The sequence below is a fragment of the Oncorhynchus mykiss genome, chromosome 1 (genome assembly GCF_057628025.1).
Source record: "Oncorhynchus mykiss isolate SJ-2025 chromosome 1, ASM5762802v1, whole genome shotgun sequence".
Taxonomy (NCBI): Eukaryota; Metazoa; Chordata; class Actinopteri; order Salmoniformes; family Salmonidae; genus Oncorhynchus; species Oncorhynchus mykiss.
In genome coordinates, this window is record NC_143022.1 from 65950578 (window position 1) to 65975560 (window position 24983).

Sequence of the window (24983 nt, forward strand, 5' to 3'; positions counted from 1 at the left end):
TGGAGGTGATCATGAACCTGATGGTCACTCTAACAGAGTTCCAGTGACAGAAGGACAATCATCTCTGCAGCACTCCACCAATCAGGCCTTTATGGTAGGCACATGACAGCCCACTTGGAGTTAGCCAAAAAAGGCGCCTCAGGACAAGATTCTCAGACCGTGATTGAACACTTTGACCTGAATGCCAAGGGTCACATCTGGAGGAAACTTGGCACAATCCCTTCGGTGAAGCATGGTGGTGGAAGCATCATGCTGTGGGAATGTTTTTCAGCAGCAGGGACTGATAGACTAGTCAGGATCGAGGCAAAGATGAACAAAGCAAAGTACAGAGAGATCCTTGATGAAAACCTGCTCCAGGACCTCAAGACTGTGGCGAAGGCTCACCTTCCAACAGGACAACGACCGTAAGCACAGTCAAGACAACGCAGGAATTTCTTCGGGACAAGTCTCTATGTCCTTGAGTGGCCCAGCCAAAGCCTGGACTTGAACCCGATCGAACATCTCTGGAGAGACCTGAAAATAGCTGTGCAGCAATGCTCCCCATCCAGCCTAGCAGAGCTTGAGGTTCTGCAGAGAAGAATGGGTGAAACTTCAAAAATACAGGTGTGCCAAGATTGTAGCGTCATACCCAGGAAGACTCGAGGCTGTAATCACTGCCAAAGGTGCTTCAACAAAGTACTGAGCAAAGGGTCTGAATCTATGTAAATGTGATATTTCCGTTTTTGCTTTGTCATTATGGGGCATTGTGTGTAGATTGATGAGGGGGAAAACATGTTTTAATAATTTTTTGGAATAAGGCTGTAACGTAACAAAATGTGGCAAAAGTGAAGGGTCTGAATACTTTACGAATGCACTGTACGGGCCAATACAGGACTTAACATTCTGAATGGACGACCATTCTCCAAATTGTTGTGCATAATTTATTTTTTTGCACCTGCACACAATGTACTAGTACAGGGTTCGATACTGCGACCAAAACAGTCGTATTTGCGACAGTTTAACTTTGCAGTGCGGTAGATTTTTTATTATAGATTTTATTTGAAAAAAATTGGTGCGACCAAAATCATGTGCAGGTGCCACCAACTGAAAAAGTTAGTGTAGAACCCTGTAGTACATTGAGTGATTCTCAACATGTATCTAGATGCTTAGGGGAGAGAACCCCAATGCATCGTCTTACATTAATTTGTTCGTATACTGATTGATCCGTTTATACTTCCATTCATTCAGCCCTCTCTTTTGCCTCCCTGGGCTTGTTTACTCAATGAAAAGTGGTGAGAGAGAAGCAGCAACGGGTAGTACTGAGTGATCAGTGCATTCCTGTAACGCCATTCCATGGCCCATGAATCACTGGAGTTGAGACAGAAAGAAAAAAAACAGGATGCATTTATGTGTGTTTATATACCATCATTATCCGCCCATCATTTACAGATACAGAACAAACATCACAGGGCCTGTGGTCCTATTTCAACACTGTGTTAAAAAAACCAAATACAATTTAAAAAACACACACACACACACACACACTCTCTCTCTCTAACTTGACTGTGCCGTGCCAGTTTGATTCAGGTCTAGTTAGGGGACGAGGAGAAAGGGTAAGGCCAACTGGACATTTTCAGCACTGGCTCCATAGATTGATATGTACTGTGAATACATAGAACATTCTAGTAATGTTGTCATGCCATCACAGTGGTTGTGGAGCATATTTGCGATGAAGGATGAAATACATTTGCTCTAACTACTTTGATGAAACAGTGACGGTACTTAACACCTTTAGGGCCACCAATCACCGATCCTCTGGGTCCAATGTTTTTAACCGCACACACTAATTAGTGTAATACAGGCCTAAACATGATGCAAAAGTTGGCCTGTACTTTGATGTAATGCTACATTACCCTTTGCACCAAATGAATGTATTTGTAAATGCCATAATCAAAAGTCTTGCCAAGACCGAATATGTGAGTGTTATCAGGAAACTAGGCGTGTCACTACTTCACAGATGAGCCACTTGAACAAATTTTATTTCATTTATTATTTTTTTTAAGTGTTGCGCTCCACTTTCTGGAGGACCGACTTTTGAAATCAGTGGATCGAGATGGTGGAATAAGAGTATGATAGCTAAGGAGATGGAGAAAATTCTGGCCTTTGATTCCAAATATGCAGAGGAAGTTGAAAAGAGAACAGACAAAAGGCTGTAAAAAACACCTGTCTCATTTTCAAACTAAAAGGCAGCCATGGCATCTGTGAAAGAGAGGGAGATGGGTCCATCCATGTATACGGATAAGAGTCTAGCTAGCTACATTTTCAGATATTACATGTTTCAAATGGTCAGAAAGCAGTTTACATTTCAAGTTTAAGCGTACTGTTAGGTAGCTAGCTAACGTTAGCTGGCTGGCTTGCTATCTAACGTTATGTGTATGTACTGTATCTCAGAGCCATTTGCATTGCTAGTTATAGCCTAACGTTAGCAAGCTAGCTAACATTGAACCTGGTTGGTTAGCCACCTGCAGATTCATGCAGGGTAGTAATGTTATGAATGGGGATTGGGGTTAATTATTTAGCTAGCTAACTACAGGCCTAAACAAAAAAAAGACTCCACTATGCAAGTAACCATTTCAATACAACGTTCATGATGCCACTGCGACAACTGTCGATAGACTTCTCTGATTTTGTCTGAGTGTACCAGAGCGCAGAATAACCGACACATTTATGAACGCTCAACACCCGTTGAATATGGCCAGTGTCAGTAAACGATGGCAAAAAAAAAGCATAATTAAATTGTTGCCAGCAATACAGTTAGTCACCGACGCTCTGGATAACATAAAAACAGCCTAACCAGCACTGCTAGGGTGAGTGAAATGGTCAGTGAGCTTTTCTCACAGTTTGGGCAGCCTGGCTCATTGTGAACTAATTTGCCAGAATTTTACATAATTATGACATAACATTGAAGATTGCACAATGTAACAAGAATATTTATACTTAGGGATGCCACCCGTTAGATAAAATACCGAACGATTCCGTATTTCACTGAAAGAATAAACGCTTTGTTTTCAAAATTATATTTTCTGGATTCGACCATATTAATGACCAAAGGCTCGTATTTCTGTGTGTTATGTTATAATTAAGTCTATGATTTGATAGAGCAGTCTGACTGAGCGATGGTAGGCAGCACCAGGCTCATAAGCATTCATTCAAACAGCACTTTCATTGCGTTTTGCCAGCAGCTCTTCGCAAGCACAGTGCTGTTTATGACTTCAAGCCTATCAGCATAATGGCTGGTGTAACAGATGTGAAATGGCTAGCTAGTTAGCGGGGTGCACGCTAATAGCGTTTCAAACGTCACTCGCTCTGAGACTTGGAGTAGTTATTCCCCTTGCTCAGCAAGGGCTGTGGCTTTTGTGGAGCAATGGGTAACGCTGCTTCGAGTGTGGCTGTTGTCGATGTGTTCCTGGTTCGAGCCCAGGTAGGGGCGAGGAGAGGGACGGAAGATATACTGTTACACTGGCAACACTATAGTGCCTATAAGAACATCCAATAGTCAAAGGTATATGAAATACAAACGGTATGGAGAGAAATAGTCCTATGAATAATATATTAACTACAACCTAAAACCTCTTACCTTGGAATATTGAAGACTCATGTTAAAAAGAACCACCAACTTTCATGTTCTTATGTTCTGAGCAAGGAACTCAAAAGTTAGCTTTTTTACATGGCACATATTGCACTTTTATTTCCCCAACACTTTGTTATTGCATTTTTTAAACCAAATTGAACATGTTTCATTATTTATTTGAGGCGTTCAGCTACTCTCAACTCCCTCTCAAGTGAAGCTACTTTCCCTGAGATCAGGCCAAGAGGTGTCAAATCATGCCCTCTTGCTGTGGCGCAGAACCTGCCCAATACAACAAACGTATGACCGCATTACAGTAACAAGGAAGTTAAATTGTGACGTTATGTGCAGGCTACTGTACGTAGGCCATTAATAATGCTGTGCCTTTTCTTTCACTTTTATGTTAATACTAGGCTATATTGAGAATCACAACCAAAGGCTGTTTTCTTTAATGGAGCTCCAGCAGGTTTGTAAATTGATAAGTCATTTGTCCCTTCAGCCTTTCAATTGCAACTACAGGCAGTTTTCGCATACGGTTGGCAGGTATTCCTTGGGGTTAGAACGTTTGTCCAATAACCGAAAGGTCGCTGGTTCGAATCCCAGAGCCGACAATGTGACAAATATGCCCCTGTGCCCTTGAGCAAGGCACTTAACCGATTTCGCTCCAGATGACATTAATAATGGCTGCCCCCAACTTTCCACAGGTGTCTCAGGGAGAGTGGGGATATGCAAAAAACATATTTCTAATTCACATAAGTACACACTTGTACACGTGTAAAATAGGACAAATAAGCACCCACCAAATAATGATTATTCTATTCAATGGAGCGGCAACAGGATTGTTGAATTGATTGGTGATGTCACCCTTTAGTCTAAAATAGCTTTAACCTTAGATCACCTCTACAAAATAAACTTTGTATTAAAAGGAAGCCTCACTCTCATAAAGAGGCTTCCCAAAAGGCCTTAAGGCAAGAGCTTCTTTCCAACAATACACAAACAAAGAGGGGGGAGTAAAATAACACCTGCAACTTGATTACTGCACGTGCAATGATGGCAAAAAAAGACAGACAAAGTGAAACAACTAACAAAGGCTTTTCCCCTCTAAGCAATGCCATTGCTTTGCAGGGACCACGTGAGAGTACAATCAAACTATGCCAATTAAAGCAATAGTAGAAATGGGCTCATGACCAGTCCCTGCTATTTTGTGTGTATTTTTGAGCTGATCTTAAAAAATGTTTTACATAAAAGTTTCCACCCACCGAAAAGAGCTTCTGGACATCAGAACCTCGATTTGGATGAATATTTCTACTTCAACGGGTCGAGAGGCCAACATGCTGGGCACCCTGATGAAACTGCGGCGGTGAGTAAATAAACCCCCTCTACCCTCCGTTTTATTGGAAAATGTACAATCACTGGAGAACAAACTGGACAAGCTGTGTTCGAGACCATCCTATCAACGGGACCTGAAGAACTGGAATATCCAATGTTCCTCGTAAACTTGTCTGAACAAGGACATATAGAAAATATACAATTAGCTGTTTTTTCCATGGATCGGCAAGACAGAACGGCAGTTATGGAAGCCATGGATTACAGGCAACATCTGCACTGTGTGTCTCTTTGTAACAACAACTGGTGCACACAATCTCCAATATTAAGGAAGTCTTGAGGTTCTCCTCGCCGGAGTTAGAGTAGCTCATGATAAGCTATAGATCATAATATTTACCAAGAGTTTCCATCTATATTGAAAACTCTATATAGGGCCAAACGCAAACAAGAAAATGCTCATCCAGATACGATGCTCCTAGTGGCCTGTGACTTAAACACAGCAAAACTGAACTTAGTCTTACCTAATTTCTACAAGCATGACACCTGTGCAACTATAGATCACCTTTACTCCATACACAGATGACGACAAAGCTCTCACTTGCACTCCATTTAGCAAATATGACCATAACTCTATCCTCCTGATTCCTGCTTACAAGCAAAAACTCAAACAAGAAGTACCAGTGACACACAATATGGAACTGGTCCGATGAAACGAATGCTAAGCTACAGGACTTTCGCTAGCACAGACTGCAATATGGTGACTCGTTTAAGGGAACTATGTATGTCACAGGAGAGGCATTTGAACATAAACTTTTTCATTCAGAAATGCCTTCTGGGGCCTCCCGGGTGGCGGAGCTAGTTGTGCCACCAGAGACTCTGGGTTCGCACCCAGGCTCTGTCGCAACCAGCCGCGACCGGGAGGTCCGTGGGGCGACACACAATTGGCAAAGCATTGTCCGGTTTAGGGAGGGTTTGGCCGGTAGGGATGTCCTTGTCTCATCGCGCACTTGCGACTCCTGTGGCGGGCCGGGCGCAGTGCACGCTAACCAGGTCGCTAAGTGCACGGTGTTTCCTCCGACACATTGGTACGGCTGGCTTCCGGGTTGGATGCGCGCTGTGTTAAGAAGCAGTGCGGCTTGGTTGGGTTGTGTTTCGGAGGACGCTTGGCTTTCGACCTTCGTCTCTCCCGAGCCCGTACGGGAGTTGTAGCGATGAGACAAGATAGTAACTACTAACAATTGGAAACCACGAAATTGCGGAGAAAAGGGGGTAAAAAGAGAAAGAAATGCCTTCTGGAACATGTGAACTTTTATGTGCCTTAATAACAAACTTGTATGCCACCTGAAAATAAGTAAGAATTGTTAAATTACGAGCCTAGTAGTTTTAGCCACGGAAAAAGTAAGGAACCTTACCGCTAGCCATGATTGGCTGAGATAATGGATGGGCTGGCCATGCAGAGAGATGAGTTCAGATTGGTCTGCCAGGTAGCATGCTTCTGTCGATAACATGAGCTGGTCAGTATGTGTAGGTAATCCTTTCTAACATGTCTTTTTTTGAAAGATATCACGTACAACAGCAAAAGTGTTGCTCTCCACTTTCTGGAAGACTAGGTTTTGAAGGCAATGGAATGCCCAGTGAATTGGAATATGATAGCTAAGGAGATGGAGAAAATTTTGCCATTTGATTGTAAATATGCAGAATGAGTCGAAAAGACAACACACAGAAGGCTTTTGTATAGAACACCTGTCTCCGGATTACATCTTCAAACTAAGGGCAACCATGGCATCCGTGACAGAGAGAAAGAAGCATCCATCCATGTGTACGGGTAAGAGAGTCTAGCTAGCTACATTGAGATATTATGTTTCTAATTTAGTCAGAAAGTCATTTTAATTTCACGTTAAAGCGTACTGTCAGCTAGCTAAAGTTAGCTGGCTGGCTAGCTAACGTTACGTGTATGATCTGTGTAGTAATATTCTTTGTATCTCAGAGCCATTGGCATCGCTCGTTACAGCCTAATGTTAGCTAGCTAGCTAACATTGAACCTGGTTGGTTGGTTAGCTTTCTGCAGGTAACGTGGTAACGTTATGGGTTGGGATTATGGTTCATTGTTTAGATAGCTAGCTACATATCTAAACAAGAGTTCACTATGCAAGTAACAATTTCGCAAATTTTTACAACTTCGGTATCCTGTGCATGTGACAAATAAATGTTGACTTTATTTGATATAGTATGTGTTTACCAGAGATGGTAATGTAAAGAACATGAACTGCACTAAAGTCAGATTAGGATATAACGTCAGGCCAATGAGACAGTGTCCATGTTCTAAAATTCTCCGGTAGAATGCCCTGCTTTTATTTTGTCACAGTCACAAACGTAAAATATTTTTTGTAATTGGCTCGCCATCAACTTGTAGATAATGATCTTGTTGTGAGTTTATTTTCCTGTAACAATGACTACAAACGAGCTAAAGAGAAAACGTTGTCAGCTATATGATCATTATTTGAACTGGCTAGCTAGCTAAATTAACTTTAGCTAGCTAACACGCTAGAAACATACCAAAACATTGCTTAGAAAGTTGCTTTTTTTTTGGTACTAAATTCATTTTTAAAACAGGTGGGTTTATTGGTGTTAAAATAGACCAGTTCTTCTATTTTGGACCACCAAGCTGCTGATGTCATGCAGCCTGTAGTTTGTGTTTATACTTCTTCATAACGACAACGAGAAGTTTGATATCGGATGACAACAGAATGCTCATGATGTTTTTGCGACAACTGTCGATAGACGTAGTATGAACCAACCTTTAGTCTTGAAATCTTTGGTTGTTTAGTACATGGCCTCACATGTGAATCCTTAAAGAGATGGACGGGGCTAAGGCTTAACTTCTTGAAACTCTGGGGGCAGTATTTCATTTTTGGATGAAAAACGTTCCCGTTTTAAACAAGATATTTTGTCACGAAAAGATGCTCGACTATGAATATAATTGACAGCTTTGGAAAGAAAACACTGACGTTTCCAAAACTGCAAAGATATTGTCTTTGAGTGCCACAGAACTAATGCTACAGGCGAAACCAAGATTAAATTTCATACAGGAAGTGAGCCAGATTTTTGAGGCGCTGTGTTCCAATGTCTCCTTATATGGCTGTGAATGCGCAAGGAGAGAGCCTACACTTTCTGTCGTTTCCCCAAGGTGTTTGCAGCATTGTGACGTATTTGTAGGCATATCATTGGAAAATTGACCATAAGAGACTACATTTACCAGGTGTCCGCTGGGTGTCCTCCGTCGAAACTATTGCGTAATCTCCTGGTGCGCGCATTTTTCCATTTTGAACAGAGGAGAAACCAAACTGCCACGAGTGACTTATCATCGAATAGATATGTGAAAAACACCTTGAGGATTGACTCTAAACAACGTTTGCCATGTTTCTGTCGATATTATGGAGTTAATTTGGAAAAAAGTTCGCGTTGTAATGACTGAATTTTCGGGGGGGTTTTCTCAGCCAAAAGTGATGAACAAAACGTAGCGATTTCTCCTACACAAATAATATTTTTGGAAAAACTGAACATTTGCTATCTAACTGAGAGTCTCCTCACTGAAAACATCCGAAGTTCTTCAAAGGTAAATTATTTTATTTGAATGCTTTTCTTGTTTTTGTGAAAATGTTGCCTGCTGAATGCTAGGCTTAATGGCATGCTAGCTATCAATACTCTTACACAAATGCTTGTGTAGCTATGGTTGAAAAGCATTTTTTGAAAATCTGAGATGACAGTGTTGTTAACAAAAGGCTAAGCTTGTGAGCTAATATATTTATTTCATTTCATTTGCGATTTTCATGAATAGTTAACGTTGCGTTATGGTAATGAGCTTGAGGCTATAATTACGCTCCCGGATACGGGATTGCTCGTCGCAACAGGTTAACAGGGTGTGAACGATGCTGAATGGATGTAAACAAAGAGCTCTCCAGTAGGTTTACCAAAACATTCAAGTGCCATTTTCTCAAAAGTGGGATTACAAGTTTATCAACTTTCAAAGCAGAATTACTTTCCCATTGTTCCTTAACTGTAGTGTTTGATATACAATTTTCTACCTCTGAATCTATACTTTTATCCAATGTAGAAAAACACAATTTCAAATGTTGCTAAATAAGACCGAATCGAGCTGGTTGGTCACATACAGTGCCTTGCGAAAGTATTCGGCCCCCTTGAACTTTGCGACCGTTTGCCACATTTCAGGCTTCAAACATAAAGATATAAAACGGTATTTTTTTGTGAAGAATCAACAACAAGTGGGACACAATCATGAAGTGGAACGACATTTATTGGATATTTCAAACTTTTTTAACAAATCAAAAACTGAAAAATTGGGCGTGCAAAATTATTCAGCCCCCTTAAGTTAATACTTTGTAGCGCCACCTTTTGCTGCGATTACAGCTGTAAGTCGTCTCTATCAGTTTTGCACACCGAGAGACTGAATTTTTTTCCCATTTCTCCTTGCAAAACAGCTTGAGCTCAGTGAGGTTGGATGGAGAGCATTTGTGAACAGCAGTTTTCAGTTCTTTCCACAGATTCTCGATTGGATTCAGGTCTGGACTTTGACTTGGCCATTCTAACACCTGGATATGTTTATTTTTGAACCATTCCATTGTAGATTTTGCTTTATGTTTTGGATCATTGTCTTGTTGGAAGACAAATCTCCGTCCCAGTCTCAGGTCTTTTGCAGACTCCATCAGGTTTTCTTCCAGAATGGTCCTGTATTTGGCTCCATCCATCTTCCCATCAATTTTAACCATCTTCCCTGTCCCTGCTGAAGAAAAGCAGGCCCAAACCATGATGCTGCCACCACCATGTTTGACAGTGGGGATGGTGTGTTCAGCTGTGTTGCTTTTACGCCAAACATAACGTTTTGCATTGTTGCCAAAAAGTTCAATTTTGGTTTCATCTGACCAGAGCACCTTCTTCCACATGTTTGGTGTGTCTCCCAGGTGGCTTGTGGCAAACTTTAAACGACACTTTAAGAAATGGCTTTCTTCTTGCCACTCTTCCATAAAGGCGAGATTTGTGCAATATACGACTAATTGTTGTCCTATGGACAGAGTCTCCCACCTCAGCTGTAGATCTCTGCAGTTCATCCAGAGTTATCATGGGCCTCTTGGCTGCATCTCTGATCAGTCTTCTCCTTGTATGAGCTGAAAGTTTAGAGGGACGGCCAGGTCTTGGTAGATTTGCAGTGGTCTGATACTCCTTCCATTTCAATATTATCGCTTGCACAGTGCTCCTTGGGATGTTTAAAGCTTGGGAAATCTTTTTGTATCCAAATCCGGCTTTAAACTTCTTCACAACAGTATCTCGGACCTGCCTGGTGTGTTCCTTGTTCTTCATGATGCTCTCTGCGCTTTTGACGGACCTCTGAGACTATCACAGTGCAGGTGCATTTATACGGAGACTTGATTACACACAGGTGGATTGTATTTATCATCATTAGTCATTTAGGTCAACATTGGATCATTCAGAGATCCTCACTGAACTTCTGGAGAGAGTTTGCTGCACTGAAAGTAAAGGGGCTGAATAATTTTGCACGCTCAATTTTTCAGTTTTTTGATTTGTTAAAAAAGTTAGAAATATCCAATAAATGTCGTTCCACTTCATGATTGTGTCCCACTTGTTGTTGATTCTTCACAAAAAAATACAGTTTTATATCTTTATGTTTGAAGCCTGAAATGTGGCAAAAGGTCGCAAAGTTCAAGGGGGGCGAATACTTTCGCAAGGCACTGTATGTTCCGGGACACATCCGATGGCATTGAGGAGTTTACAACATCAGTAATAGGCTTCATTAATAAGTGCCTCGATGACGTCATCCCCACAGTGACCGTACGTACATATCCCAACCAGAAGCCATGAATTACAGGCAACATCCACACTGAGCGAAAGGCTGGATGCTTATAAGAAATCCTGCTAAGCCCTCCAACGAACCATCAAACAGGCAAAGCGACTATACTGGACTAAGATCGAGTCCTACGACACCGGCTCTGATGCTCTCCGATGTGTCAGGGCCTGCAAATGAATCAAATATTATTGGTCACATACACATGGTTAGCAAATGTTAATGTGAGTGTAGCTTCTATGCTTGTGCTTCTAGTTCCGACAGTGTAGCAATATCTAACAAGTAATCTAACAATTCCCCAACAACTACCTAATACACACAAATCTAAAAAGGGTGAATGAGAATATGTACATATAAGTAAATGGATGAGCGATAGCCGAGCGGCATAGGCAAGGTGCAATAGATGTATAAAATAAAGTATATACATGTGATATATGAGTAATGTAAGATGTGATATGAGTAATGTAATCATGTAAACATTATTAAAGGGGCATTATTTAAAGTGGCATTGTTTCAAGTGTCCAGTGATTGGGTCTCAATGTAGGCAGCAGCCTCTCTGAGTTAGTGGTGGCTGTTTAGCAGTTTGATGGCCTTGTGATTGAAGCTGTTTTTCAATCTCTCGGTCCCAGCTTTGATGACCCTGTACTGACCTTGCCTTCTGGATGATAGCGGTGTGAACAAGAAGTAGCTTGGATGGTTGATGTCCTTGATGATCTTTTTGGCCTTCCTGTGACATCGGGTGCAGTAGGTGACATGGAGGGCAAGTAGTTTGCCCCCAGTGATGCGTTGTGCAGACCGCACCACCCTCTGGACAGCATTGCGGTTGAGGGCGGTGCAGTTGCAGTACCAGGCTGGATGCGACAGGATGCTCTCGATTGTGCATCTGTAAAAGATCGTCAGGGTTTTGGGTGACAAGCAACATTTCTTCAGCCTCCTGAGGTTGTGGATAGGGGGGTGCTCCCTCTGCTGTTTCCAGAAGTCCACAATCATCTCTTTTGTTTTGTTGATGTTGAGTGAGAGGTGCCCTCACCTGTAGGCTGTCTCATCGTTGGTGATCAAGCCCACTCCTGTCGTCTGCAAACTTGATGATTGAGTTGGAGACGTGCATGGCCACACAGTCGTGGGTGAACAGAGAGTACAGGAGAGGGCTGAGCACACACCCTTGTGGGTTCCCAGTGTTGAGGGTCAGCGGGGTGGAGATGTTGTTTTCTACCTTCACCACCTGGGTGCGGCCCGTCAGAAAGTCCAGGACCCAGTTGCACAGGAAGGGGTTGAGACCCAGGCCTCCAGCTTGATGATGAGCTTGGAGGGTACTATGGTGTTGAATGCTGAGCTGCAGTCAATGAACAGCATTCTTACATAGGTATTATTTTTGTCCAGATGGGATAGGGCAGTGTGCAGTGTGATGGCGATTGCGTCATCTGTGGACCTGTTGGGGCGGTATGCAAATTGAAGTGGGTCTAGGGTGGCAGGTAAGGTGGTGGTGATATGATCCTTAACTAGCCTCTCAGAGCTTTTCATGATGACAGCACTTAGGTAGCCTTGTTCACAAATTTGCTTTGCTAAAATCCCCAGCTACAAATGTAGATTCCAGGTATATAGTATCCTGGATACTATATAGTATATAGTATTCAGAGTCCAGTGAAGTTCCTTGAGGGCAGTCTTGGTGTTCGCTTGAGGGGGAATGTACACAGCTGTGACTATAACTGCCGAGAATTCTCTTGGTAGGTAAAATAGCCAGCATTTGATTATGATTACACCATGAGTCGTTAATCATAAAGCATACAGCCACATGCTTCCTCTTCTCAGAGAGGTGTTTCTCTCTGTTGGCGCAATCACAGATTACAAAAGGGAATAGACACGAGCCTACCAGACAAGCTTAATGCTTTCTATGCTTGGTTGGAGGCAAGCAGCACTGAACCATGCGGGAGAGCACCAGCTGCTCCCTACGACTGTGATCACGCTCTGCGTAGTTGATGTGTGAAAGACCATTAACAAATCAACATTCACAAGGCCGCGGGGCCATACAGATTACCAGGACACATACTTGGCGCATGGGCTGACCAGCTGGCAAGTGTCTTCACTGACATTTTCAACCTCTAGTTGACCCAGTCGGTAATACCTACACGCTTCAAGCAGACCACCACAGTCCCTGTGCTCAAGAAAAATTACCCTTGTAGCACTCACATCTGTAGCCATGAAGTGCTTTGAAAGGCTGGTCATTGCTCACATCAACACCATCATCTCAGACACCCGGACCCACTCCAATTCGCAAACCGCCCCAACAGATCCACAGTTGACGCAATCTCTATTGCACTCCACACCACCCTTTCCTAGAATGCTGTTTATTGCAACTCAAAGTTCAACACCATAGTGCCCTCCAAGCTCATCACTAAGCTCAGGACCCTGTGATTGAACAACTCCCTCTGTAACCGGATCCTTCACTTCCTGACAGGACTCCTTGTTCACCCACGACAGAGTGGCCGCACACATCTCCAACACCATCATTAAGTTTGCCGAAGACATGACGGGGGCCTATAGGGAAGTGGTCAGGACAACAACCTCTCCCTCAACGTCAGCAAGATAAAGGGGATGATCGTGGACTACAGGAAACAGAGGGTCATTCACATCGATGGAGCTGAAGTGGAGCGGGTCAAGAGCTTCAAGTTCGTTGGTGTCCACATCACCAAGGATCTAGCATGGTCCAAGCACACCAACACAGTCATGCAGAGGGCACAATAACACCTCTTCCACCTCAGGAGGCTGAAAAGATTTGACATGGGCCCTCAGATCCTCAAAGGATTCTACAGCTGCACAATTGAGAGTATCTTGATTGGCTGCTTAAACGCTTGTTATGGAAACCACTTGGCAAACAGGCGGTGTCAAAAATTGTCCAAGATTCCAGCCACCAAAGACACACTCCTGAACAGAATCTATCACAAGCCATAAGGCTGCTACACAGTTTGTTAAATAGTTAACCAAATAGCTACCAGGACTTTCTGCATTGACCCATTTAACGTATATGACACATAGCATATGCTGGTGCTACTCTTTAACATGTCACTTTGTTAGATATACAGTATGTACACTACCGGTCAAAAGTTTTAGAATGACGAATTCAAGGGTTCTTCTTTATTTTTACTATTATCTACATTGTACAATAACAATGAAGACATCAAATAACCCTTTGCCTTGACAGCTTTGCACACTCTTGGCATTCTCTCAATCAGCTTTACCTGGAATGCTTTTCCAACAGTCTTGAAGGAGTTTCCCACATATGCTGAGCACTTGTTGGCTGCTTTTCCTTCACTCATCCCAGACCATCTCAATTGGGTTGAGGTCGGGGGATTGTGGAGGCCAGGTCATCTGACACAGCACTCCATCACTCTCCTTCTTGGTAAAATAGCCCTTCATCAAATAGCCCTTCATCATTGACCTGTTGAAAAACAAATGATAGTCCCACTAAGCCTCAACCAGATGTGATGGCGTATTGCTGCAGAATGCTGTGGTAGCCATGCTGGTTAAAGTGCGCCTTGAATTCTAAATAAATCACAGATAGTGTCACCAGCAAAGCACCCCCACCTTAAATGGTGGGAAATACACATGCATAGATCATCCGTTCCCCCACACCACGTCTCACAAAGACACAGCGGTTGGAACCGAAAATCTCAAATTTGGACTCCACAGCAAAGGACACATTTCCACCGGTCTAATGTCCATTGTGTGTGTTTCTTGGCCGAAGCAAGTCTCTTCTTTTTAATTGGTGTTGTCATGACGTTGCCCTCTTTGGGTACAGCGAGCACTATTCCCCCCTCCCTCTGCACCAGCCCTTTTCTATGCACCATCCCCCTACCTCTGTCTCCCACACCCAGGCTGCTGTGGTCAGAGAGGTCGTAAATTCCTAGAGAAGATCCTGACTCATGGCCAGACAGTATAGAGAGAGTGAGTTTTCATAGAGAGAACAAAGGAATTTCTTCCACCTCACAGCACTGGAGATCCGAACAGTATTTATGTTCTGGAGAATGTATAAAAGATCGGTGAAGAATCCAGCTACGAACTGGTCCGTTTGGTACAATTTTGTGAAACTCATGAGAGACAATATGGCCACATTACCATGACGCTGTTTATACAATAGCCTCAGTTATGAGGCTTACATCTAATTGTTGTATAAAATGAATGAGTAAAGATGATACTATTTGTGAAATGACGTGATGATGTTAATGTGAGAGAATTGTATTTCTGTTTAAAGTTTCACTAAGTCATTGGCACGCCCCCAGGAGCACAGACAGGACCTGGCATCATGAGATAGCCCTTTCTATGTTCCGAATAAAACCCCCACCTGGGTTTTCTATCCCCAGACCAGCTTACCTCGGGTTTGAGACCAGATCAGTACCTCTATCACAGAGGGAAATAAGGGTTTGAGTAGATTGCTGAATCTTTTAACCATCCCACGTGGTTAAACTCTTAGACTATCGAGAACGACAGAATAAGAACAAGTCTTTGATATTAATTACTAGTCTGCAGCTAGGAATTCGGTATCATTGAACGCGAAGACCAACAACCGCCGAAACATCTATCTATAACGACATGAACGACTGTCACTCTGAACTATCCATTCTAACCACGACAGAGAGAAAGAGAGGGCGGACAAACTCTCCAACAGAAACAAACTTTTCAACAGAGATCCCGACGACACACTGAGCGTAAATATATATATATTGATTGCAATTATTCCCGAATGAGTGAACGTTCTTGTGCAAAGGATTAGCATTTCAATTGTTATAATTATCAACTTTGTTGTGTAATTTCAGTTGATCCCAACTTCCCTTTTTGTCCACCAAGCCGCGATACCGGTTTATCCCACTAGGGAAACTCCGTTATTTCCTTGTAACTATCTACTGTTTGTTTATGCATTTCTGTGAATTACTTAGTTACTAAAAAAATTATTTAAGACAATTGATGTATGGATGACTTAGTGAAGACAATAATAATTCATTAATTCGAAGACTAATTGATCAGATATTAAAATATCTGAAAGTTATATTAGGAAAATTATAACTTTGTAATCTGAATATTTTCCTTGGTGCCCCGACTTCCTAGTTAATTACAGTTAAATGATTAATCAGCTTAATCGCGTAATAATAATTAGAGAGAGTTATTTGATAAATAAGTCTTCAGTTTTAATGATGCCAAAGACACAAGTGTCCTTTAGTATTGGTTTCTTTGCAGTAATTTGACCATGAAGGCCTCTGAACAGATGATGTTGAGATGTGTCTGTTACGTGAACTCTGAAGCATTTATTTGGGCTGCAATTTCTGAGGCTGGTAACTCCAATGAACTTATCCTCTACAGCAGAGGTAACTCTGGGTCTTCCATTCCTGTGGCGGTCCTCGTGAGAGCCAGTTTTATCATAGCGCTTGATGTTTTTTGTGACTGCACTTGAAGAAACTTTCAAAGTTCTTGACATTTTCTGTATTGACTGACCTTCATGTCTTAAAGTAATGATGCACTGTCGTTTCTCTTTGCTTATTTGAGCTCTTCTTGCCATAATATGGGTTTGGTCTTTTACCAAATAGGGCTATCCTCTGTATACACACCTATCTTGTTACAACATAACTGGTTGGCTCAAACACATTAAGGAAAGAAATTCCACAAATTAACTTAAGAAAGCACACCTATTTGAAATGCATTCCAGGTGACTATCTCATGAAGCTGGTTGAGAGAATGCCAAGAGTGTGCAAAGCTGTCATCAAGGCAAAGGGTGGCTATTCAAATAAAATATATTTTGATTTATTAAACACTTTTTTGGTTACTACATGATTTCATATTGTGTTATTTCAGTTTTGATGTCTTCACTATTATTCAACAATGTAAAAAAATAGTACAAAATTAAGTAAAATCGTTGAATGAGTAGGTGTTCTAAAACATTTGACCGGTAGTGTATATACAGAGCATTCGGAAAGTAGTCAGACCCATTCACTTTTTCCACATCTTGTTATGTTACAGCCTTATTCGAATGGATTAAATACATGTTTTTCCTCATCAATCTACACCCAACGCCCCATAATGACAAAGCAAATACTGGTTAAGACATTTTTGCAAATGTAATCAAAATAAAAAAAACAGTAATACCTTATTTACATACGTACTCAGAGTTTGCTAGGAGACTCGAAATTGAGCTCAGGTGCATCCGGTTTCCATTGATCATCCTTGAGATGTTTCTACAACCTGTGGTAAATATGATCGATTGGATATGATTTGTAAAGGCCCACACCTGTCGAAGGAATTGTTCATAGAGCTTCGAGACAGGATTATGTCAAGGCACAGATTTTGGGAAGGGTACAAAAACATTTTTGCAGCATTGAAGGTCCCCAAGAACACCGTGGCTTCAATCATTCTTGAAAGGAAGAAGTTCGGAACCACCAAAACTCTTGGTCCCCCGGCCAAACTGAGCAATCGGGGGGGGGGGGAGGGCCTTGGTCAGGGAAGTGACCAAAAACCTGATGGTCACTCTGACAGAGCTCTAGAGTTCTTCTGTGATGTGAGAACTATCTTTGCAGCAATCCACCAATCAGGCCTTTATGGTAAAGTGACCAGAAAGGAATCCACGCCCTAAGGTAAAGACACATGACAGCCCACTTCGAGTTTGTCAAAAGTTACCAAAAGGACTCTGACCATGACAAATAAGATTCTCTGGTCTGATGAAACCAAGATTGAAATCTTTGGCATGAATGCCAAACATCAAGTCTGGAGGAAACCATGCGCCGCTCATCATCTGGCTAATACCACATCCCTTCGGTGAAGCATGGTGGTAGCAGCGTCATGCTGTAGGTTTGTATTCAGCGGCAGAGACTGGGAGACTAGTCAGGAGAGGCAAAGATGAATGGAGCAAAATACAGATAACCTGCTCCAGAGTGCTCAGGACCTCAGACTGGGGTGAAGATTCACCTTCCAAGAGCACAAGTCTCAATGTCCTTGAGTGGCCCAGCCAGAGCCTGGACTTGAACCTGATCAAACATCTCTGGAGAGAACTGAAAATAGCTGTGCAGTGACGCTCCCCATCTAACCTGACAGATCTTGCGAGGATCTGCGGAGAACAATGTGATAAACTAAAGTAAAGTTATCGTTACTCATTGTGTATCCATTATTACTTACGTGTTTTACTTTTCTATCTTTTATTTTCTTTCTCTCTGCATTGTTGGGAAGGGTACGTAAGTAAGCATTTCACGGTTAGTCCACACCGGTTGTACACAAAGCATGTGACAAATAAAATGTGATACTAATGGAGCACAATAGGGAAGCATGGAGCCAAGCACGTTAGTGTTACGATAGGAGGGGAATGAAAGGAAACTGTGACAATGGGGGAGGGGGAGTAGTGGGTGGTCACAGTTCAAGTGGTACAGTAGGGGAGGGGTCTACCATGCCCTGTAGACAGACATACTATACGTAGAAGGTAAACTGCCGGAAATTCACAGGAATGGGGGTATCAGAAAGTCAACAGTGATTTGGTTGCAAGATTTTTTATTTAATAACATGTAGGCCCTACTTTCTAGGAAAAAATACTGTATCTCCGGTACATCAGTGCCTTCCATGAAGTTCAGAATGCGAAAGACGGAGAGACACAAAATGTGTCTGGCCTGGACACCCATCACTAAATCATTACACTTTTTACATTCTAAGCTTTTAATTACAAAAGACAGACAAGGTCATTTTTCCCTTGAAAAAAACCTCTCACTGTGTGTGATCAGACATGCCCGGTACTAAATAAACAAAAGTCTTCTCCTTAAAATCAGCAACTATCCAATGCCAAAAACGCTATCATTTTAAACACAAAACGTTATAATGCCCTCTAGCTACGGGCAAACAGCATGACGTGGATAAACGGCAGTGGGAACTGTTTGAGGAATGACAAGTTCCGACATGACACTTTACAATGAGACCTTTGACAGCTCGGCATACAGACTGGGAGATTGATGGGCCTGCTCGGTTGAGGTGGGAAGTTCGAGGAAGCGATTTTGCCAAATGAAAAGTGAACAGTGCAAACTGTTTGAGCTATCTACCTTGCGAGTGTGTGTTGCTAAACTGAGCAAACACAATCCTTATTAACTTTGACCTGCTCCATAATTGATCCTTCTTCTTTGCGGTCCTTTGTAGCTCAGTTGGTAGAGCATGGTGCTTGTAATGCCAGGGTAGTGGGTTCAAATCCCATACGTAAAATGTATACATGCATGACTGTTAGGAGATTCGGGAAAAAAATGTTTGCTAAATGGCATGTATATTGTCGCACGTCTGTGCGGTACGCCATATTGTCTGTACCCCATTACAGCCGCTTTGTGTTTCAGCAAGACCCAACACAACCTGCAAATATATCACCGCTGGTCATGGTCTGAATATCATTTTTTTTTTTTACCCTGTTTTTGCTCCCCAATTTCGTGGTATCCAACTTGTAGTTACAATCTTGTCCAATCGCTGCAACTCCCGTACAGACTCGGGACAGGAGTCGTGCGTCCTCTGAAACACAACCCAACCAAGCCGCACTACTTCTACATTGGTGCGGCTGGCTACCGGGTTGTCGGAGGAAACACTGTGCACCTGGCAAACCGTGTCAGAGTGCAATGCGCCCGCCCGCCACAGGAGTCGCTAGTGCGCAATGGGACAAGGGCATCCCTGCCGCCCAAACCCTCCCTTGATTTTAGTCTCTTTTTTTAACCAAAAACAAATTATATATATATATATATATATATATATATATATATATATATATATATATATATATATATATATATATATATATATATATATATATATATATATATATATAAATATAACTTTGAGGGGGGGATTTTGGGGGGGCTCCACTGTATGACATGCCTCTAAACTACATAAATCATTGCATTCTAAACTCCATAATTCATTGCCTCAACAAAAAAAATATTTTAAATCAGCGAGAATGCTAAAAAGCATGAGGCCTGCCACAACCACCATAGCATGGTTTTCTAATAAAGATATCTCAGCAGTGAAGGATATAGTCAAGTGCTGTTATTGCCTACAGTTCCAAGCGACGGTGCAACAGACAACCAAAGCTCTTTAAAATGTAGGTGATGTGAGGTCTATGGGTGTAGCTGGCAACTCTGGGTGAGTGCCAAGCATTCCCTAAGGGCTAGAATTTGTCCATTGCACCTTTACCCCCCTTCCCGCTCTAACAAATCACAGGTGAGAGGGAAAGGCGCTTTAATTACGGTAGGTGTGTGCGTGATTTGATTTCTTTCAAACCATAATAACCCGGGATGTAATTTAGAACATTTGATGGGGCCGACAGCTGCCACTCAAAGCAAGTTGCTGGATCTGCTGGAGGGCAGGCTGTGGCACCATACTTCGGTCTGCATCTCTTTCTCCAACAGGGAGGAGGATAAACGAAACTCCATTGATTACAGAGGTGGGAGAACCAATGACCTGATATAACCTAGTCCTCATGTGGTACAGTAATTTATACCCCATGAAACTTATATTAGGCCTAAACTTCCAGTCTAGGAGCTTTTTCACTACAAAGATAGGAGAGTAGTACGCTTTACAATAGACCCCCTGATTATTGTATCACTCAAGTATGGCCTGATTCCATCAGTCGATCTACAACAACTTACAGTAAATTATGGCCTGAGTAAGAATGCAAACTACGGACCTCAAAGTCTGTAAACTGAGAGGCAAAGCCAAAGAGACCGATACACTGAAGACAGCAAAACACAAACAGTAATTAACTACCCAGAGTGTTCTGGCTGGCTGTTGGCCTGCTTGTTATGTTGTTACAACTAGACTTGCTCCCAGGCGACTGCTGCAAGATTTCTGCCAGGATACAAATCTGGAGCTAACCTAACTGGGGGGGAGGTGCCATGATCCAGCTCTGATCTGCAGCCCGTTACACTCCTCTGCCCCGCCCACTTTCTTTGGGTTTGGATGCCAGGCCAGGTAGGGTGCTTGTTTTTCTTGGAACACTACATTATGCATGCTTAGCGAAAGTACGGGAAAAGTCAATCCAGGTGATGCTCCCATAGTCAGAGCAATGTCCTACGACGCTATAACAAGTTATTAATCCACAGCATTGTGAACAGAAACGTGCATAAATGCAAGATTCCTCATTCTAGGTTTTTCTAAATCGCAAGAGATTGAAAAACAGACTGCAACATTTTTCAAAAGTAATAAGCCACAGTAGACTAAAAAACAAACAAAATATAACTAATGTAAAATAGATTGTGTCCTTAAAATGTATATAAACTCGGCAAAAAAAAAAAGAAACAGTGAAGTCTCAGGAACATCACTATCAACACTAGAAAACATCAGACACGCTTTCATATGTTTTTTTCAGAGATCAAGACCATTCTGCAAATACACGTAACAGAATAGCCTCAATCTCATCTCTTCTGTTTTTTGTAAATGGGACATAGTACCATAATTGCAGTCTTCCACTAGAAACCATCTGGTGTTGGCTTGTAGTTACAAAGATCATGTATGTTTATTGGACATGAAAAGGGAAAGCCATAACTTGGATGGCCGTTAGGTCATTCTTGTCGCAACGTCAGAGTAATCCTCATACCCAACGGATGGGAGACTGTGCTGGAAGTGGTATTGGAGGGCCAGTAGGAGGCACTCTTTCCTCTGGTCTCAAAAACTATATACCAATGACCCAGGGCAGAGATTGGGGTCATTGCCCTGTGTAGGGTGCCGTCTTTCAGACGGGACGTTAAACGGGTGTTCTGACTCTCTGTGGTCAATAAAGATCCCATGGCAGTTATAGTAAGAGTAGGAGTGTTAACCCTGGAAGCTGGTGCTAAATTCCCAATCTGGCCCTCGTACCATCATGGCCACCTGATCATCCACAGCTTCCAATTGGGTCATTCAGTCCCCTATAATTATTCCCCAGGTTGATGCTGTAAATGAGAATGTGTTCTCAGTCAATTCACCCTGGTAAAATAAATGAATAAAATGCAACATTCAGATTTACTCTACTCACCAAAACAGAAATGTGCATAAATGTAAGATTCCTCATTCTAGGTTTTTCTAATCGCAAGAGCTTCAAAAACAGATTGCAAAATGTTTCAATAATAAGCTACAGTAGACTAAAAACAAACTAAATATAACTATTGTAAAAAAGACTGTGCCCGTAAAATGTATATAAACTCAGCAAAAAAAGAAACAAGATCCTCTCAGTCAACTGCTCTTAGTTTCAGCAAAAATAACGTGGAAATATTCAACAACTGAGACAAACTGAACAAGTTCCAAAGACATGTAACTAACAGAAATGTAATAATGTGTCCCTGAACAAGGGACACAAGGCAACAGTCAGTATTTGGTGTGGCCACCAGCTGCATTAAGTACTGCAGTGCATCTCCTCTTCATGGACTGCACCAGAATTGCCAGTTCTTGCTGTGAGATGTTACCCCACTCTTCCACCAAGGCACCTGCAAATTCCCGGATATTTTTAGGGGTAATGGCCCTAGCCCTCACCCTCCGATCCAACAGGTCCCAGATGGGCTCAATGGCAATGAGATCAGGGCTCTTCGCTGGCCATGGCAGAACACTGACATTCCTGTCTTGCAGGAAATCACACACAGAACAAGCAGTATGGCTGGTGGCATTGTCATGCTGGAGGGTCATGTCAGGATGAGCCTGCAGGAAGGGTATCACGTGAGGGAGGAGAATGTCTTCCCTGTAACGCACAGCCTTGAGATAGCCTGCAATGACAACAAGCTCAGTCTGATGATGCAGTGACACACCACCCCAGACCATGACGGACCCTCCACCTCCAAATCGATCCCGCTCCAGAGTACAGGCCTCGGTGTAAGGCTTTAGCCTTCGATAATAAACGCAAATCCGACCATCACCCGTGGTGAGACTAAACCGCGACACGTAAGTGAAGAGCACTTTTTGCCAGTCCGGTCTGGTTCAGCGACGGGTGGGTTTGTGCCCATAACGACGTTGTTGCCGGTGATGTCTGGTGAGGACCTGCCTTACAACAGGTGAACAAGCCCTCTGTCCAGCCGTTCTCAGCCTATTGCGGACAGTGTGAGGACTGATGGAGGGATTGTGTGTTCCTGTAAAAATTGTGTGTTCTAGTAAAAATTCCCTGTCTTAGGTCAGTTAGGATCACCACTTTATTTCAAGAATGTGAAATGTCAGAATAATAGTAGAGAGAGATTTACTTCAGGTTTAATTTATTTAATCACATTCCCAGTGGGTCAGAAGTTTACATACACTCAATTAGTATTTGGTAGCATTGCCCTTAAATTGTTTAACTTGGGTGAAACGTTACAGGTAGCCTTCCACAAGCTTCCCACAATAAGTTGGGTGAATTTTGACCCATTCCTCCTGACAGAGCTGGTGTAACTGAGTCAGGTCTGTAGGCCTCCTTGCTCGCACACACCTTCTCTATTGGATTGAGGTCAGGGCTTTGTGATGGCCACTCCAATACCTGGACTTTGTTGTCCTTAAGCCATTTTGCCACAACTTTAGAAATATGCTTGGGGTCATTGTCTATTTGGAAGACCCATTTGTGACCAAGCTTTAACTTCCTGAATGATGTCTTGAGATGTTGCTTCAATATATCCACATCATTTTCCTCACTCATGATGCCATCTACTTTGTGAAGGGCACCAGTCCATCCTGCAGCAAAGCACCTCCACAACATGATGCTGCCACCCCCGAGCTTCACGTTTGGGATGGTGTTCTTCGGCTTTCAAGCGTCCCCCTTTTTCCTCCAAACATAAGGATGGTTATTATGGCCAAACAGTTCTATTTTTGTTTCATCAGACCAGAGGACATTTCTCCAAAAAGTACGATCTTTGTCCCAATGTGCAAGTGACTTTTTCCTTGCTGAGCGGCCTTTCAGGTTATGTTGATATAGGACTTGTTTTACTGTGGATATAGATACTTTTGTACCCGTTTCCACCAGCATCTTCACAAGTTCCTTTGCTGTTGTCTTGGGATTGATTTGCACTTTTCGCACCAAAGCACATTCATCTCTAGGAGACAGAACACATCTCCTTCCTGAGCGGTATGACGGCTGCGTGGTCCCATGGTGTTTATACTTGCATTCTATTGTTTGTACAGATGAACATGGTACCCTCAGGCATTTAGAAATTGCTCCCAAGGATGAACCAGACTTGTGGAGGTCCACAATTTTTTCCTGCGGTCTTGGCTGATTTCTTTTCATTTGCCCATGATGTCAAGCAAAGAGGCACTGAGTTTGAAGGTAGGCCTTGAAATACATCCACAAGTACACCTCCAATTATGTCAATTAGCCTATCAGAAGCTTCTAAAGCAAATTACATCATTTTCTGGAATTTTCCAAGCTGTTTAAAGGCCCAGTCAACTTAGTGTATGTAAACTTCTGACACAATGGAATTGTGATACAGTGAATTATAAGTGAAATAATCTGTCTGTAAACAATTGTTGGAAAAATGACTTACGTCATGCACAAAGTAGACGTCCTAACCGACTTGCCTAAACTATAGTTTTTAACAAGACATTTGTGGAGTGGCTGAAAAGTTCTAATGACTCCAACCTAAGTGTATGTAAACTTCCGACTTCAACTGTATATACCTCAAAAATATATGGGGGATTAGAAATTATTCCGACAATTACATTGATGGAAGCTACAATCTACCTGCAATATTAATGCTGATCCAGCCCTTAAAAAAGTCCAGTAGCCTATGTGAATAATATGAATATCAAGCAATAGGCAGGAAATTTCCCACAAAGCTTTGAGACAAGACATTCTGAATGCATTCATGCCCAAGAAAAGCTGTGCAAGTTAAGCCCGACTGTTAACACAAGTGCCTTGTTTTAATAGTCACTACTTACCTGTTAATATATTGTTTTCATAAAGAGGAATTTTAAGAGGCAGTGCATTTAAAAGCAGACATCTGTTGTTTATGTTATTCAAGCCTGTCGTGTGATCAAGCTATTTGGCTGTAGATGGAGGATGACTGGGCGTGTGGCGCTAGATTCCACTCTCTGACACCCTAGGCAAATTCACATACAGTACTTCTTATTTTACTACATATAATGACTGAGCAAATCAAAAAGTCTGGTGATGCAGGGTGAGCATGTGACTTTGGCTTATTAAGATATTGATCAAGTACAGGTGGGATAGTTAAGGTGGTGCAGCTGGCAAAGAGG

At 42.3% G+C, this 24983-nt stretch overlaps 1 protein-coding gene across 9 annotated transcripts in view; it reads right to left on the bottom strand.

Moving 5' to 3' along the window:
• LOC110526605 (regulator of microtubule dynamics protein 2) overlaps positions 1 to 24983 on the bottom strand; it is a 71445-nt gene that overhangs the window by 42525 nt on the left and 3937 nt on the right. The gene's annotated exons all lie outside the window — the stretch shown is intronic.